Here is a 13076-nt window from a genome sequence, read left to right as displayed (position 1 = left end):
CACCGGACAATCCGGTGCGCCATCGGTGTGCCAACAGTGCGCTTTCAATGGCTAGTTCTGACAGCTAGTCGTTGCTCTGATGTCACACCGAACAGTCCAGTGTCGGACTAAATGCAAACTGTTTGCTCTCGGGTTTCTAGGGGTGATGAGGGCTTGCTCTCGGGCGCTCTCGAGCCCGCTGCTAGGGGGACCACCGGACAGTCCGGTGCCCCTAGACCAGTAACCATGTTGGTCACTTGTTCTCAATTGTTATACACCATTGAAAACAAGACAACACGATGTTAAAAAGATGACTAACCTTCGTCCTTAAGCAGTTGTCTCTTCGAAACAACTCTTCGAAGACGAAGTTTGAGATTTTAGTCGAATGAGTCAACATCATCGTATGAACGATTATAGAAGGAATGTAAACAAGTTAAACATATTCACTCATCTCAGACATTTTTATATCCCATTTCCCTTTTCATACAATGAATCTACAATCGTACCTTCAGCTCCACAAAGTGAATAAGAGCGAAGGTGCTTTAGGAAAGAGATTACATGAGGCAATTGTCCAGTCCACCAAAAAGGTACTTTATGTAGGGCACTATTCTTCTATTTATAGGGGAACATACAACTTTGTATGAAATTACATGTGTGCCCATATAAACGATACACATGATTTACAAATAATGTGAGGGCAATATTGTCTTTGGGATTTAATATTCAGGATGACACCTTCTCCCGTCATCATCACCTTGTGTTGTTACAACGAAGCTAGCTTCTTCATCCCTCTCCGCGTTCTGCATCGAAGGTATTTCGTTGCCGAAGCTCCTGCAACACTTTATAACATATTGATAGCCAATGGTTAAACGTGTTTTTGAGGACCTTCAACAGACGAAGGCCCCCAACAAACCCTATTTTCTTTTCTTAGGTTTTTCTAAACCGTTTTCGATTCTAACTTGTGAGTGAGTTATAGAGTGATACCTAGCACTAGTTGTGAATGTGAACATGCACCGACACTACACTAGATTTCTCTTGGTCAAACTACTCATCCATAACCTCTCTTTAGACACTTAGGATATGAAATCCTAACTCTATGCGAAGTGTCCACAACTCCATAGACACTCAGGATATGAAATCCTTCATCTTTTGATTCGCCTTTTTTAGTCGTCGCTTCAAGTTCTCATCTGAGGGATTGTTTTCACCGTTGTAGCGCAACTCCCTGCAATATGACCTAACTTACCATTTGCTCTGCAAAACATGCGTTAGTCACATGTAATCTTATGTTGTCATTAATCACTAAAACCAACCAGGGGCCTAGATGCTTTCAAAAAAACTAATTACGATAAGATAAATTTATTAAGTCTAATTAATCAATAACCAGCAATTGTTTACTATAGCATCACACCAGCGAATTATGAACTAATTCGATTTAATAAGAGTGAATCATGAACTAATTAGATTTAATAGGTTTATCTTATTATTTAGTTATGTTCTGTGTAATTAGTTTTGCAATTAGACTATATTTAATAATTCTAACTAACGTTCAAACACTCAGTGTGATAGAGACTAAAATTTAGCCCAGTAAACGAACACGTGCAGGTTGGCGGCTAGTCCCATGAGTTGAAATGTTGAGCACTCATATATAAACGCCAAAGTTGATATGTAGCCCTTATTAAAGTGTTGGCATAGACGAAGCTCCTCTTTGAAACCCCTAGAGATAACAACAGCTAGCCAACTAATAAATTGTTAGCTAGGTTAAACCGACTAATAAACTAATTATTAGTTAATTGTTAGTAGCTAACAATTAGCTAGGATATTAGTTGGGGATGTTGAAATATCTATAGACTAGTTTGGAAGAAGGGGAAGGAAACCCAGGGAGAAAAAATCTTCCATATATATAACTAAATATCTTATTCAAATGTTATTTGAAGGGATTTATTGCCTCGAGAAAAGAGAGGATCCAAGTGTATTTGGGTTCCCAAACTAGCCCTGCAACAAATTTTAGCGGCTAACTATTAGTTTTTCAAACAGAGACGAAGTCGATGATGTCAAAGTTGATGATGAAGCCCCTTTGTCAAATATTGTGTCGGTGATGCCAAGTCGATGGCAAAACTGTCACTGAATTTTTGGTGTGGGTAGTGTTAATTCAAGGGACCGTGAAAAGGTAACAAGTTAGTCTTTCTAAAATTCTACAATAAACTAAAGCCTCTCATTTTTCACTTGTCAAAACATATAAAATAGAATAATCTAATCAGATGTGCAACTGTGGTTTTTGCTAAGCGTGTTGTTATCTCTGTCACAAAAGATTTATACAACCTAAGTTCCAATCTCATCAATTAGCCTAGTAAACTAAACTAGTCTCTACTACTCTATAAGAAGGTAACGTGGGCGTCCACACCAGGCTTCACTATGCCTTCACCCCCTCACGCCACGCCCGCCATTCCAGGACCATCCTCAGATTCCGCCCGAGAGTCCTCACCCCACATGCTTTCATTCACGGGCTGAACGTAGATGGAAGACGAAGCCTCTGGTTCGCGTCTCTTCGTCCCGAGATCTCGCATCCGCGCCGTCGATGGAAGGCTCGCCTCCGGTCCGCGCCTACGCCCGCACCCTCGCCCACGCCCAAGATGTCACCCCTCCCCTACCATTGTCCTCGCTTCCTCCCTCCAGCACCTGCTGTCTTTTCTCACTCCATGGCGTGGATCAGGATGGTCCTCGCGGCGGAAGCCACCCGAGACAGCCACATACCCCAGCACTCACCCCCGCCTCACCCGCTTGATCTGATGTGGGTTTGTTTGTTTTCGCGTCGATTAGGTGATTAGGTGGTGTGCGGCTCGATCTAACGTGGGTTTGTTTGTTTATCGGTGCAGCTCACTGGCACACAGTACACATCATCATTGGACTTGCTCTGACTCTTCGCCTACAACACCTTGAATGACTACAAGAGTAAGATCGTGGCATGCGCCTTTGCAATTCTTACACTGTTTAGATCTTTGTAGCTTTGCATTTGTTGTTGTGCGTCTTGGTGTATGTGTTCGTTGCTGCCACTGCCCAAGGCTTCAAGTTCGTGTTGCGCCACTAGCTAAGCTCTAGCGCTGCGATGACGGCCTTTGCCACAAGTCTGGCCCTGGCGAGCCCTCTTCGTCTTGCTGCCGCGACAACAGCGAGGCACCTCGTCCGCTAGTGGTCGGGCCAGGGTAGGGGATTCCTATGCAATTCCTGTGGCTATGCTGGTTTCTCCTCTAATTTTTCTTCAACTTTTGTTTTTTTCTTGGTGCTGTTACATTAGAGAATATTGTTTTACCATCTAGCTGAGTTGGAAGCCCAATAATATACCAATATTCTTTGTTTTGCCTTTTAAATATAACAATTCTTCAGTTTATTGGAATTAACCAGTCAGTGTTTTGCCATTTAACGTTAGGGATGCTCTTTGAAGTGGTTATTGATCAGTTAAAACTTACACAACAGTTTATTTTCGTTCTTACTTGATAGCCTAAACCTAATAATTGATGTAGTGGAACTGTGGATGGGCAAAGGTTTACTGCATCTAGAACTCTGAACTAAACAAGAACACAAATAGTTTTGTTAAGAATGCTCATTCATTCACATACTAGAAAATTTTCAAACACGAGGCAGCCATTTCATTTAGGGGAAATTGTCATGCCAGTGTTTTATGACTTTTAAATATTGTGTGAATGTGTTATCCTGTAGGTTAGGATCTTAACCCTTAATGCTTCATACTTCTTGAAGAACGATAGCCACTTCGTCATTTCAATCAAGGTACTCCGAGTTATTATTCTTAATTTTGTAGCGGTTGTCTGAAGGATAGGTCTCTTACGGTGATGAGAGGACTTTTTGTTGTTTGAAAGGTCCTGCGAGGTGCCAGCACTTGGGTCCGTCTTGTAGCAGTTGTCATATAGTCATACAGATATGCAATCTTGGTCTGCATTGATCTAATCTAACCAGAAAACATTTGTTTAGGGTAATTGTATCGACTCCACCCTGTCTGCTGAGACCATGTTCGCTGTTGAAGTTGGAGAAGCTCAAAGCACATCAATTCAAGCCTGCCTAGCAGGTGACGTTGGAGCCCTACGAGCATGACCATGCATGTGTTGTGGGCGGTTATAGGATGCCCAAGAAGCAGAAGGCTGCCTGATCACCTCATAGATCATAATTGGCGCTCATCTTGTCTAATAAGGATGCTTCGTTGTATTGTGGTTTATTAAGATGTCTGCATGATACTGATGGTTACAATATAGTGGTGGTTAGTTGCAATGTAGTGTGAAATATCTAGATTAAAATAACAAAATTTATGTATGGCTAGGAGCCTAGGATCACAAATAGATTATGAAATATTTTTTCATAACAATATAACACACATTTGTATATAAATTATTGTGTTTTTAGATGTTTCCGTTGCAACGCACGGGCATTCACCTAATAGAAATATAAGTACACAACCTATATACATAATTAATTGTGGAAGTTTAAATAAGATAGATATGCAAACTTTTGTCAATGACTTCGATATTTTTACCGAGATATCGAGAAGATCATGCTTCTCCTACTCTTCGTTGGAGCCTCTAACTAGAATGCCCTCGCAAAGGCTAAGCTCTTGATAGAGTGACTCCATGGATAGCTCTGATTTTCCCCATGTGTAAGTAGGTCTCCTAGATGGTGTTAGGGTTAAGGAGCCTAATAGAGGAGAGTGAATAGTCATTTCTAAAACTTAAATGTGCCAACTTATTAAAATAGTTGTAGAATTAAACTAAACAATATAGCCTCAATTATACCCCTCTACCTAGATTCACAAGCACCTTACAAAGATTCTAAATAAGTAACTAGGATGTTGAGCTAGAGAGAACTCACATACACAAGTCTAGCTAGCAAGGTCATACAAACTAGCTATCAAGGTCATACAAACTTATGCTAGTTAATTAAGCACATCAAAACCTTCTACATGTACTACAGTGCAAAGCTCATGGAGCCTAATAAACACTAGTACTACTCACTATCTAGGTGCACAAGCACAACTAGAGATCTAAACAACTTAGCTAGTCAAACTAACTAGCACAAAAAACAACTAATTAACTACTCAAGCTAACTAGCTACACAAAGGGCAACAACACAAGCAGGGGCGGATCTAGACCCTAGGACGTCCGGGCCACGGTCTGGGGTGTGACCTGTGCGACGATCTGAGCGACGTAGTGCCAAACGTCGGAGCAGGCGAGACCATGAGCATGAGGGAGAGGGAGAGGTTGTGCGGTTGTTCTGTGCATGAAAGAGCGACGCTAGGGACAAGCCCGACTAGAGCGGCCGGCATACGACGTGCACATACTAGATTGCGTGTGTGGGTGACAATGGATCTAAATTTTACACTATAAGATTTAAGGGTCAGATCAAATTAGGATCAAGCCCTATTTCTATTCATTTTTGGACTAAAATGTATTTAGGGCCCTACCATTTGTGAAGAAGCACTTGGATCGTGATCCATTACCACCCCTAGTTGCGTGCGGTCGGCACCTTCGCGGACGTAGGTGCTGGCGTGCATGTTGCTGGCTTGCTGCACTACTGCATACTCAAGGTGCTCCAGTCTAGCCACTCATAGGCACACACTGTTTCTTACATGTGTTGACAAAATTCCTTGATGTGCTTTGATAGAACCAAACTGAAAGGGAAATGTGCCCTTGGGCCATTTCTATAATGTTTTGGTGATTAAATGTCCAATACGTTTGATTAAGTTCTTACATGCCAAATAAAGTGAGAAGTGCAAATCAAGGCACAAGGTATGTTTCTAGACTTAGTACATTGTTTCTTTGAACGCTAATGTGTTTCTCTAAGTGCTTGAAACAGTGAGAAAAGAGAAGAAAAGGATTGCAAAAGAGTTGGCTATGTGCAGCAAACTCCTGTTCGGCTTGGCACACCGGACTGTCCGGTGGTGCACTGGACAGTGTCCAATGCGCTAGGCTGGTCCATGTGGAACTCGCCGCTCTCGGGATTCGACGACGGCGTACGGCTAAAAATCACCGGACTATCCGATGAGTCATCCGCGACGAACTCGTCGCTCTCGGGAAAAGCAACGGGGCGACATGGCTATAATTCACTGGACTGTCCGGTGGTGCACCAGACAGTTCGGTGAGCCCACGGTCGCCAGTGCCAACAGTCGGCCGCGAAATCTGCTGGTGACGCGTGGCAACTCCAACGGTCGGCAGGGTGCACCGGACTGTCCGGTGTGCACCGGACAGTGTCCAATGCGCCAACGGGCCCGGAGGTGCAACGGTCGACTGCGCCCGATTTGGAAGGAAATCGAGCACCGGACAGCTACAGTAGCTGTCCGGTGGCGCACTGGACTGTTCGGTTCGCCACTCTACAGAAGGCAAAGATTGGCTTTCCAAGTTGGTCCTCAACGATTCCTAGCTGTCTTGGGGCTATAAAAGGGACCTCTAGGCACATGAAGGAGTACACCAAGCATTCTCTAAGTATTTTAAAGCATCCAGATTCCGCTCCCGCGCATTCGCTTCATTGTGTTAGTGATTTGAGCTCCATTTGAGTTGCGAACTCCTTGTGTTGTGTTTCGAGCTCAAGTCGTGACTTGTGTGCGTGGTTGTGCTACGGATTTGAGTCTTGCGTGTGTTGCTCTTCCCAACCTTACTCTGTGCCTTCTTTGTGATATCTATTGTAAGGGCGAGAGACTCCAAGTTGTGGATATTCCTCGCAAACGGGAAAATACACTAAAGGAAAAGACCGTGGTATTCAAGTTGATCATCAGATCACTTGAAAGGGGTTGAGTGCAACTCTCGTCCATTGGGACGCCACAATGTGGAAGTAGGCAAGTGTTACTTGGCCGAACCACAGGATAAAATCACGTCTCGTGTGTTGCTTTCTCTGTGATTGTTTTGTCCACAAGAACTCACCTCAAAACTACTTAGTCGCTCTAACACTTCTATAACTAAGTTTTGTGGCTATTTAGTGTTTGATTTTACAGGATCACCTATTCACCCCCTCTGGGTGCTTTCAATTGGTATCAGAGTTGTACTCTTCACTTAAGGGACTAACCGCCCGAAGAGATGGATCCTAAGGGTAAGGGGATGGTGATTAACGACAAAGAGGAGTCCCTCCTCAACGAGCCAAGAGACGACAAGCCTACCAACTTAGGCTCAAGTCTTAAGAAGAGGGACGGGAAGAAGAAGAGACGCATCAAGAAGATCATCTACTACGACAGCGATGCATCTTCTTCTTCACCAAGAGATGACGACTACGACGAAGACTCTTTAATGAAGAAAACGGTTAATCAAAACTATTCATTTGATTATTCTCGTATTCCATTCAATTCAAATGCTCATTTGCTATCAATTCCACTTGGGAAACCTCCACACTTTGATGGAGAAGACTACTCTTTCTGGAGTCATAAAATGCATAGTCATTTATTTTCCCTCCATCCTAGTATCTGGGAGATTGTTGAAAACGGAATGCATTTTGATAGTACTGACAATTCCATTTTCATAAATGAGCAAATTCATAAAAATGCATAAGCTACTACTGTGTTGTTAGCATCTCTTTGCAGGGACGAGTATAATAAAGTGAGTGGCTTGGACAATGTCAAACAAATCTGGGATACCCTCAAGATATCTCATGAGGGAAACGATGCCACTATGATCACAAAGATGGAGCTAGTGGAAGGCGAGTTGGGGAGGTTCGCGATGATCAGGGGAGAGGAGCCAACACAGACCTACAACAGGCTCAAGACCCTGGTCAACAAGATTCGAAGCTATGGAAGCACAAGATGGACGGATCATGATGTCGTCCGACTCATGCTAAGGTCATTTACTATAATTGACCCCCATCTTATCAATCTTATTCGTGAAAACCCTAGGTACACCAAAATGACGCTCGAGGAGATACTCGAAAAATTCGTGAGCAGGCGCATGATGGTAAAGGAGGCACGATACGTGGATGACACCTTGAACGGTCCACTACCTATCTACGAGCCGCAACCCATTGCTCTCAAAACAACGAGCAGCAAGGAGGCGCTACCAAACAAGGTAGCTCAAGTGGAGGCTGCCGGACTCAATGAAAATGAGATGGCGCTTATCATCAAGCGCTTCAAGACCGCACTCAAAGGATGCAAGGAGTACCCCAACAGGAATAAAGCAAAGGGAAAACGCTCCTGCTTCAAATGCGGTAAGACTGGTCACTTTATTGCAAATTGTCTCGACAATGATAGTGACCAGGGACAAGAAAAGAATGGGAAGAAGGAGAAAAAGAAGAACTACAAGAAGGCAAAGGGCGAGGCGCACCTTGGAAAGGAATGGGACTCAGACTGCTCCTCTTCCGACTCCAACGACGAAGGACTCGTTGCCTCGGCCTTCAACAAATCCTCACTCTTCCCAAACGAACGCCATACATGTCTTATGGCCAAAGAGAAAAAGGTACGTGTTCGGGACACACCCAAGTACACTTCATCTAGTGATGAAGAATCCTCCGATGATGAAGTAGATTACTCTAGTTTATTTAAAGGTTTAGATAGAGCCAAAGTAGAGAAAATTAATGAATTAATTGATGCTCTAAATGAAAAGATAGACTGCTAGAAAAGCAAGAGGACATTTTGTATGAGGAACATGACAAATTTGTTAGTGTGCAAAAATCTCTAGTTTTAGAAACTAAGAGAAATGAAATGCTATCTTCTGAGTTATCTGCTTGCTATGAATCTATCTCTAGTTTTAAAAGTTTAAATGATGAATTAAATGCTAAGCTAGAGGAAGTAAATAAAACTAGTTCATGTGTAGAGCATGTTAGTATTTGTAATAGATGTAAAGACTTTAATGTTGATGCATGTAATGAACATCTTATTTCTATTACTAAATTAATCGATGAGGTGGCAAGTCTTAATGCTCAACTTAAGACTTGCAAAATTGAGTTTGATAAATTAAAATTTGCTAGGGATGCCTATACTGTTGGTAGATACCCTTCAATTAAGGATGTACTTGGTTTTTGAAAGGAAGCCAAGAACTTAACAAGCCAAAAGACCTCCGTTCTCAACAAGGAGAAAGGGAAGGCCCCTATGGCTAGTAGTTCTCAAAGAAACCATGCTTTTAATTATGATAGGAAAATTGCTAGTCGTTCTCATTATAATAAAAGTTATGTTCATGCTGCTTATAATGATTCACATGCTATGTTTGCATCTAGTTCTACTTTTGTTCATCGTAGGCCTAGGAAAGATCATGGTGTGCCTAGGAAAATGTGCAATGGACCTTCTATCATTTACCATGCTTGTAATGATTCTTTTGTTCTTTCATGTAAGAATGCAAAAGTAGTTGCCAAGAAGTTGGGATCCAAATGCAAGGGAGATAAAACTCGCATATGGATTCCAAAAACTATTGTGACTAACCTGGTAGGACCCAACAAGAGTTGGGTACCTAAAACTCAAGCTTAAATTGCCTTGCAGGTTTATGCATCCGGGGGCTCAAGCTGGATTATCGACAGCGGATGCACAAACCACATGATGGGGGAGAAGAAGATGTTCACCTCCTATGTCAAGAACAAGGATTCCCAGGATACAGTCATATTTGGAGATGGGAATCAAGGCAAGGTCAAATGTTTGGGAAAGATAGCCATCACAAGCGAGCACTCTATTTCAAATGTATTTTTAATAGAGTCATTAGGATACAACCTCCTGTCTGTAAGTCAATTGTGCCACATGGGCTACAATTGTTTGTTTACAAATGTTGATGTATCTGTCTTTAGAAGGAGTGATGGTTCATTAGCATTTAAGGGTGTATTAGACGACAAGCTCTATTTAGTTGATTTTTTTGAAAGAGAATGTCGATCTAGATGCATGCTTAATGGCTAAGACTAGTATGGGCTGGCTCTGGCATCACCGTCTAGCACATGTTGGGATAAAGAACCTTCATAAACTTCTAAAGGGAGAGCATGTGTTAGGACTAACTAATGTCTGCTTTGAAAAAGACAGACCTTATGTAGCATGTCAGGCAGGGAAACAGGTGGGAAGCACTCATCACAACAAGAATGTGATGACAACATCAAGACCATTGGAGCTTCTTCACATGGACCTCTTTGGACCCGTTGCCTACCTTAGCATCGGGGGAAGTAAGTATGGTCTTGTAATTGTTGATGACTTTTCCCTCTTCACCTGAGTGTTCTTTTTACATGATAAATTAGAAACCCAAAGGACCCTAAAGCACTTTCTAAAGAGGGCTCAAAACGAATTTGAGCTAAAGGTGAAAAAGATAAGGAGCGACAATGGGCCCGAGTTCAAGAATCTGCAAGTTGAGGAGTATCTTGAGGAGGAAGGTGTCAAGCACGAGTTCTCCGCTCCTTACACACCACAACAAAACGGTGTTGTAGAGAGGAAGAACATGACACTAATCGACATGGCAAGAACGATGCTTGGAGAGTTCAAGACGCCTGAGCGGTTTTGGTCAGAAGCTGTGAACACAACCTGTCACGCCATAAACCGGCTCTACCTGCATCACCTTCTGAAGAAGACCTCCTACGAACTCCTTACCGGTAACAAACCCAATGTCTCTTACTTTCGTGTATTTGGGAGCAAATGTTACATTCTGGTGAAGAAAGGTAGACATTCTAAATTTGCTCCCAAAGCAGTAGAAGGTTTTTTTACTAGGGTATGACTCAAATACAAAGGCGTATAGAGTCTTCAACAAATCATCGGGTTTGGTTGAAGTCTCTAGCGACGTTGTATTTGATGAGACTAATGGCTCTCCGAGAGAGCATGTTGATCTTGATGACATGGATGAAGATGATGTTCCGATGGCCACAATGCGCACAATGGCAATCGGTGATGTGCGACCACAGGAACAACAGGAGCAAGATCAACCATCTTCCTCCACGATGGTGCATCTCCCAACTCAAGATGATGAACAGGTACATCAAGAAGAAGGGCATGATCAAGGGGGAGCACAGGAAGATCAAGTGATGGAGGAAGAAGCACCACAGGCCCCACCAACCCAAGTTCGAGCAACGATCCAAAGAAATCATCCCGTTGATCAGATTCTGGGTGATATCAGCAAGGAAGTAACTACTCGCTCACGCTTAGCTAATTTTTGTGAGCATTACTCGTTTGTCTCTTCTATTGAGCCTTTCAGGATAGAAAAGGGCTTGCTGGATCCGGACTGGGTGTTGGCCATGCAGGAAGAGCTCAACAACTTCAAGAGAAATGAAGTCTGGAGCCTGGTGCCATGTCCAAAGCAAAATGTTGTGGGAACCAAGTGGGTGTTTCGCAACAAGCAAGACGAGCACGGAGTGGTGATAAGGAACAAGGCTCGACTTGTGGCAAAAGGTTATGCCCAAGTCACAGGTTTGGATTTTGAGGAGACTTTTGCTCCTGTGGCTAGGCTAGAGTCTATTCAAATATTATTAGCCTATGCCGCTCACCACTCTTTTAGGCTGTTCTAAATGGATGTGGAGAGCGCTTTCCTCAACGGGCCAATCAAGGAGGAGGTGTACGTGGAACAACCCCCTGGTTTTGAGGATGATAGGTATTTCGACCACGTGTATAAGCTCTCTAAGGCGCTCTATGGACTTAAGCAAGCCCCTAGAGCATGGTATGAATACCTTAGAGATTTCTTAATTGCTAATGCTTTCAAGGTTGGGAAAGCTGATCCCACTCTTTTTACAAAGACTTGTGATGGAGATCTCTTCATGTGCCAAATATATGTCGATGACATAATATTTGGTTCTACTAATCAAAAGTCTTGTGAGGAGTTTAGCAGGTTGTTGACATAAAAGTTCGAGATGTCGATGATGGACGAGTTGACCTACTTCCTTGGGTTCCAAGTGAAGCAACTCAAGGACGACACCTTCATCTCCCAAATGAAGTACACACAAGATGTTCTCAAGTGGTTTGGGATGAAGGACGCCAAGCCTGTGAAGACACCGATGGGAACCGACGGACATGTTGACCTCAATAAAGGAGGTAAGTCCGTTGATCAAAAGGCATACCGGTCCATGATAGGTTCATTGCTTTATTTATGTGCTAGTAGACCAGACATTATGCTTAGTGTATGCATGTGTGCTAGATATCAATCCGACCCCAAGGAATGTCACCTTGTGGCCGTTAAGCGAATTCTTAGATATTTAGTTTCTACGCCTTGCTTCTTGATCTGGTATCCAAAGGGGTCTACCTTTGACTTGATTGGATACTCAAACTCCAATTATGCCGGGTGCAAGGTTGATAGGAAGAGCACATCGGGGATGTGCCAATTTCTAGGAAGGTCCCTGATGTCCTGGAGTTCAAAGAAATAGACATCTGTTGCCCTATCCACCGCTGAGGCCGAGTATGTTACCGCAGGACAATGTTGTGTGCAACTACTTTGGACAAGGCAAACCCTCCGGAACTTTGGCTACAATCTGAGCAAAGTCCCACTCCTATGTGACAATGAGAGTGCAATCCGCATGGTGGATAATCCTGTTGAACACAGCCGCACTAAGCACATAGACATCCGGCATCACTTTCTGAGAGACCGCCAGCAAAAGGGAGATATCTAGGTGTACCATATTAACACCGAGAACCTGCTAGCCGATATCTTCACTAAGCCTTTAGATGAGAAAAGGTTTTGCAGGTTGCGCAGTGAGCTAAATGTCTTAGATTCGCGTAACTTGGATTGATAGACATCATACATGTGTTCTATGCCTTTGATCATGTTACTTTGTGCATTTCAATCAATTATTGTTATTGATGGTGCTCAAGTTGTACAAATGATCCCCGGACCTCACAAGTCCATATGCGAATGATGCACATATTAAGGGGGAGATGTGCTACAACTTGACCCTTTGAGACTAACCTGTTTGTCTGAGTAAATTTGATGTAGTCTCGAAGGTGCATTGAAAGGGAAAAGTGAACTTGGTTGATGAAAAGACTTCCACTGCACTCTGGTATTAGTGTACTTACTTCCAAGTTCATACTTGCAATATAATTGCCTTTTTTATCTTAATTGACATTTTTGGTGAGGCAATGGGGTTAAAGGGCAAAAAATGATCCCATTTTGGTGCTTAATGCCAAAGGGGGAGAAATTAAGGCAAAAGCAAATGGATCAGCCAACCACTTGTGAATTTTG

Source organism: Zea mays, chromosome 1, assembly GCF_902167145.1.
Source record: "Zea mays cultivar B73 chromosome 1, Zm-B73-REFERENCE-NAM-5.0, whole genome shotgun sequence".
NCBI lineage: Eukaryota > Viridiplantae > Streptophyta > Magnoliopsida > Poales > Poaceae > Zea > Zea mays.
The sequence above is the reverse complement of the archived record's forward strand: the minus strand, read 5'-3'. Positions refer to the sequence as shown.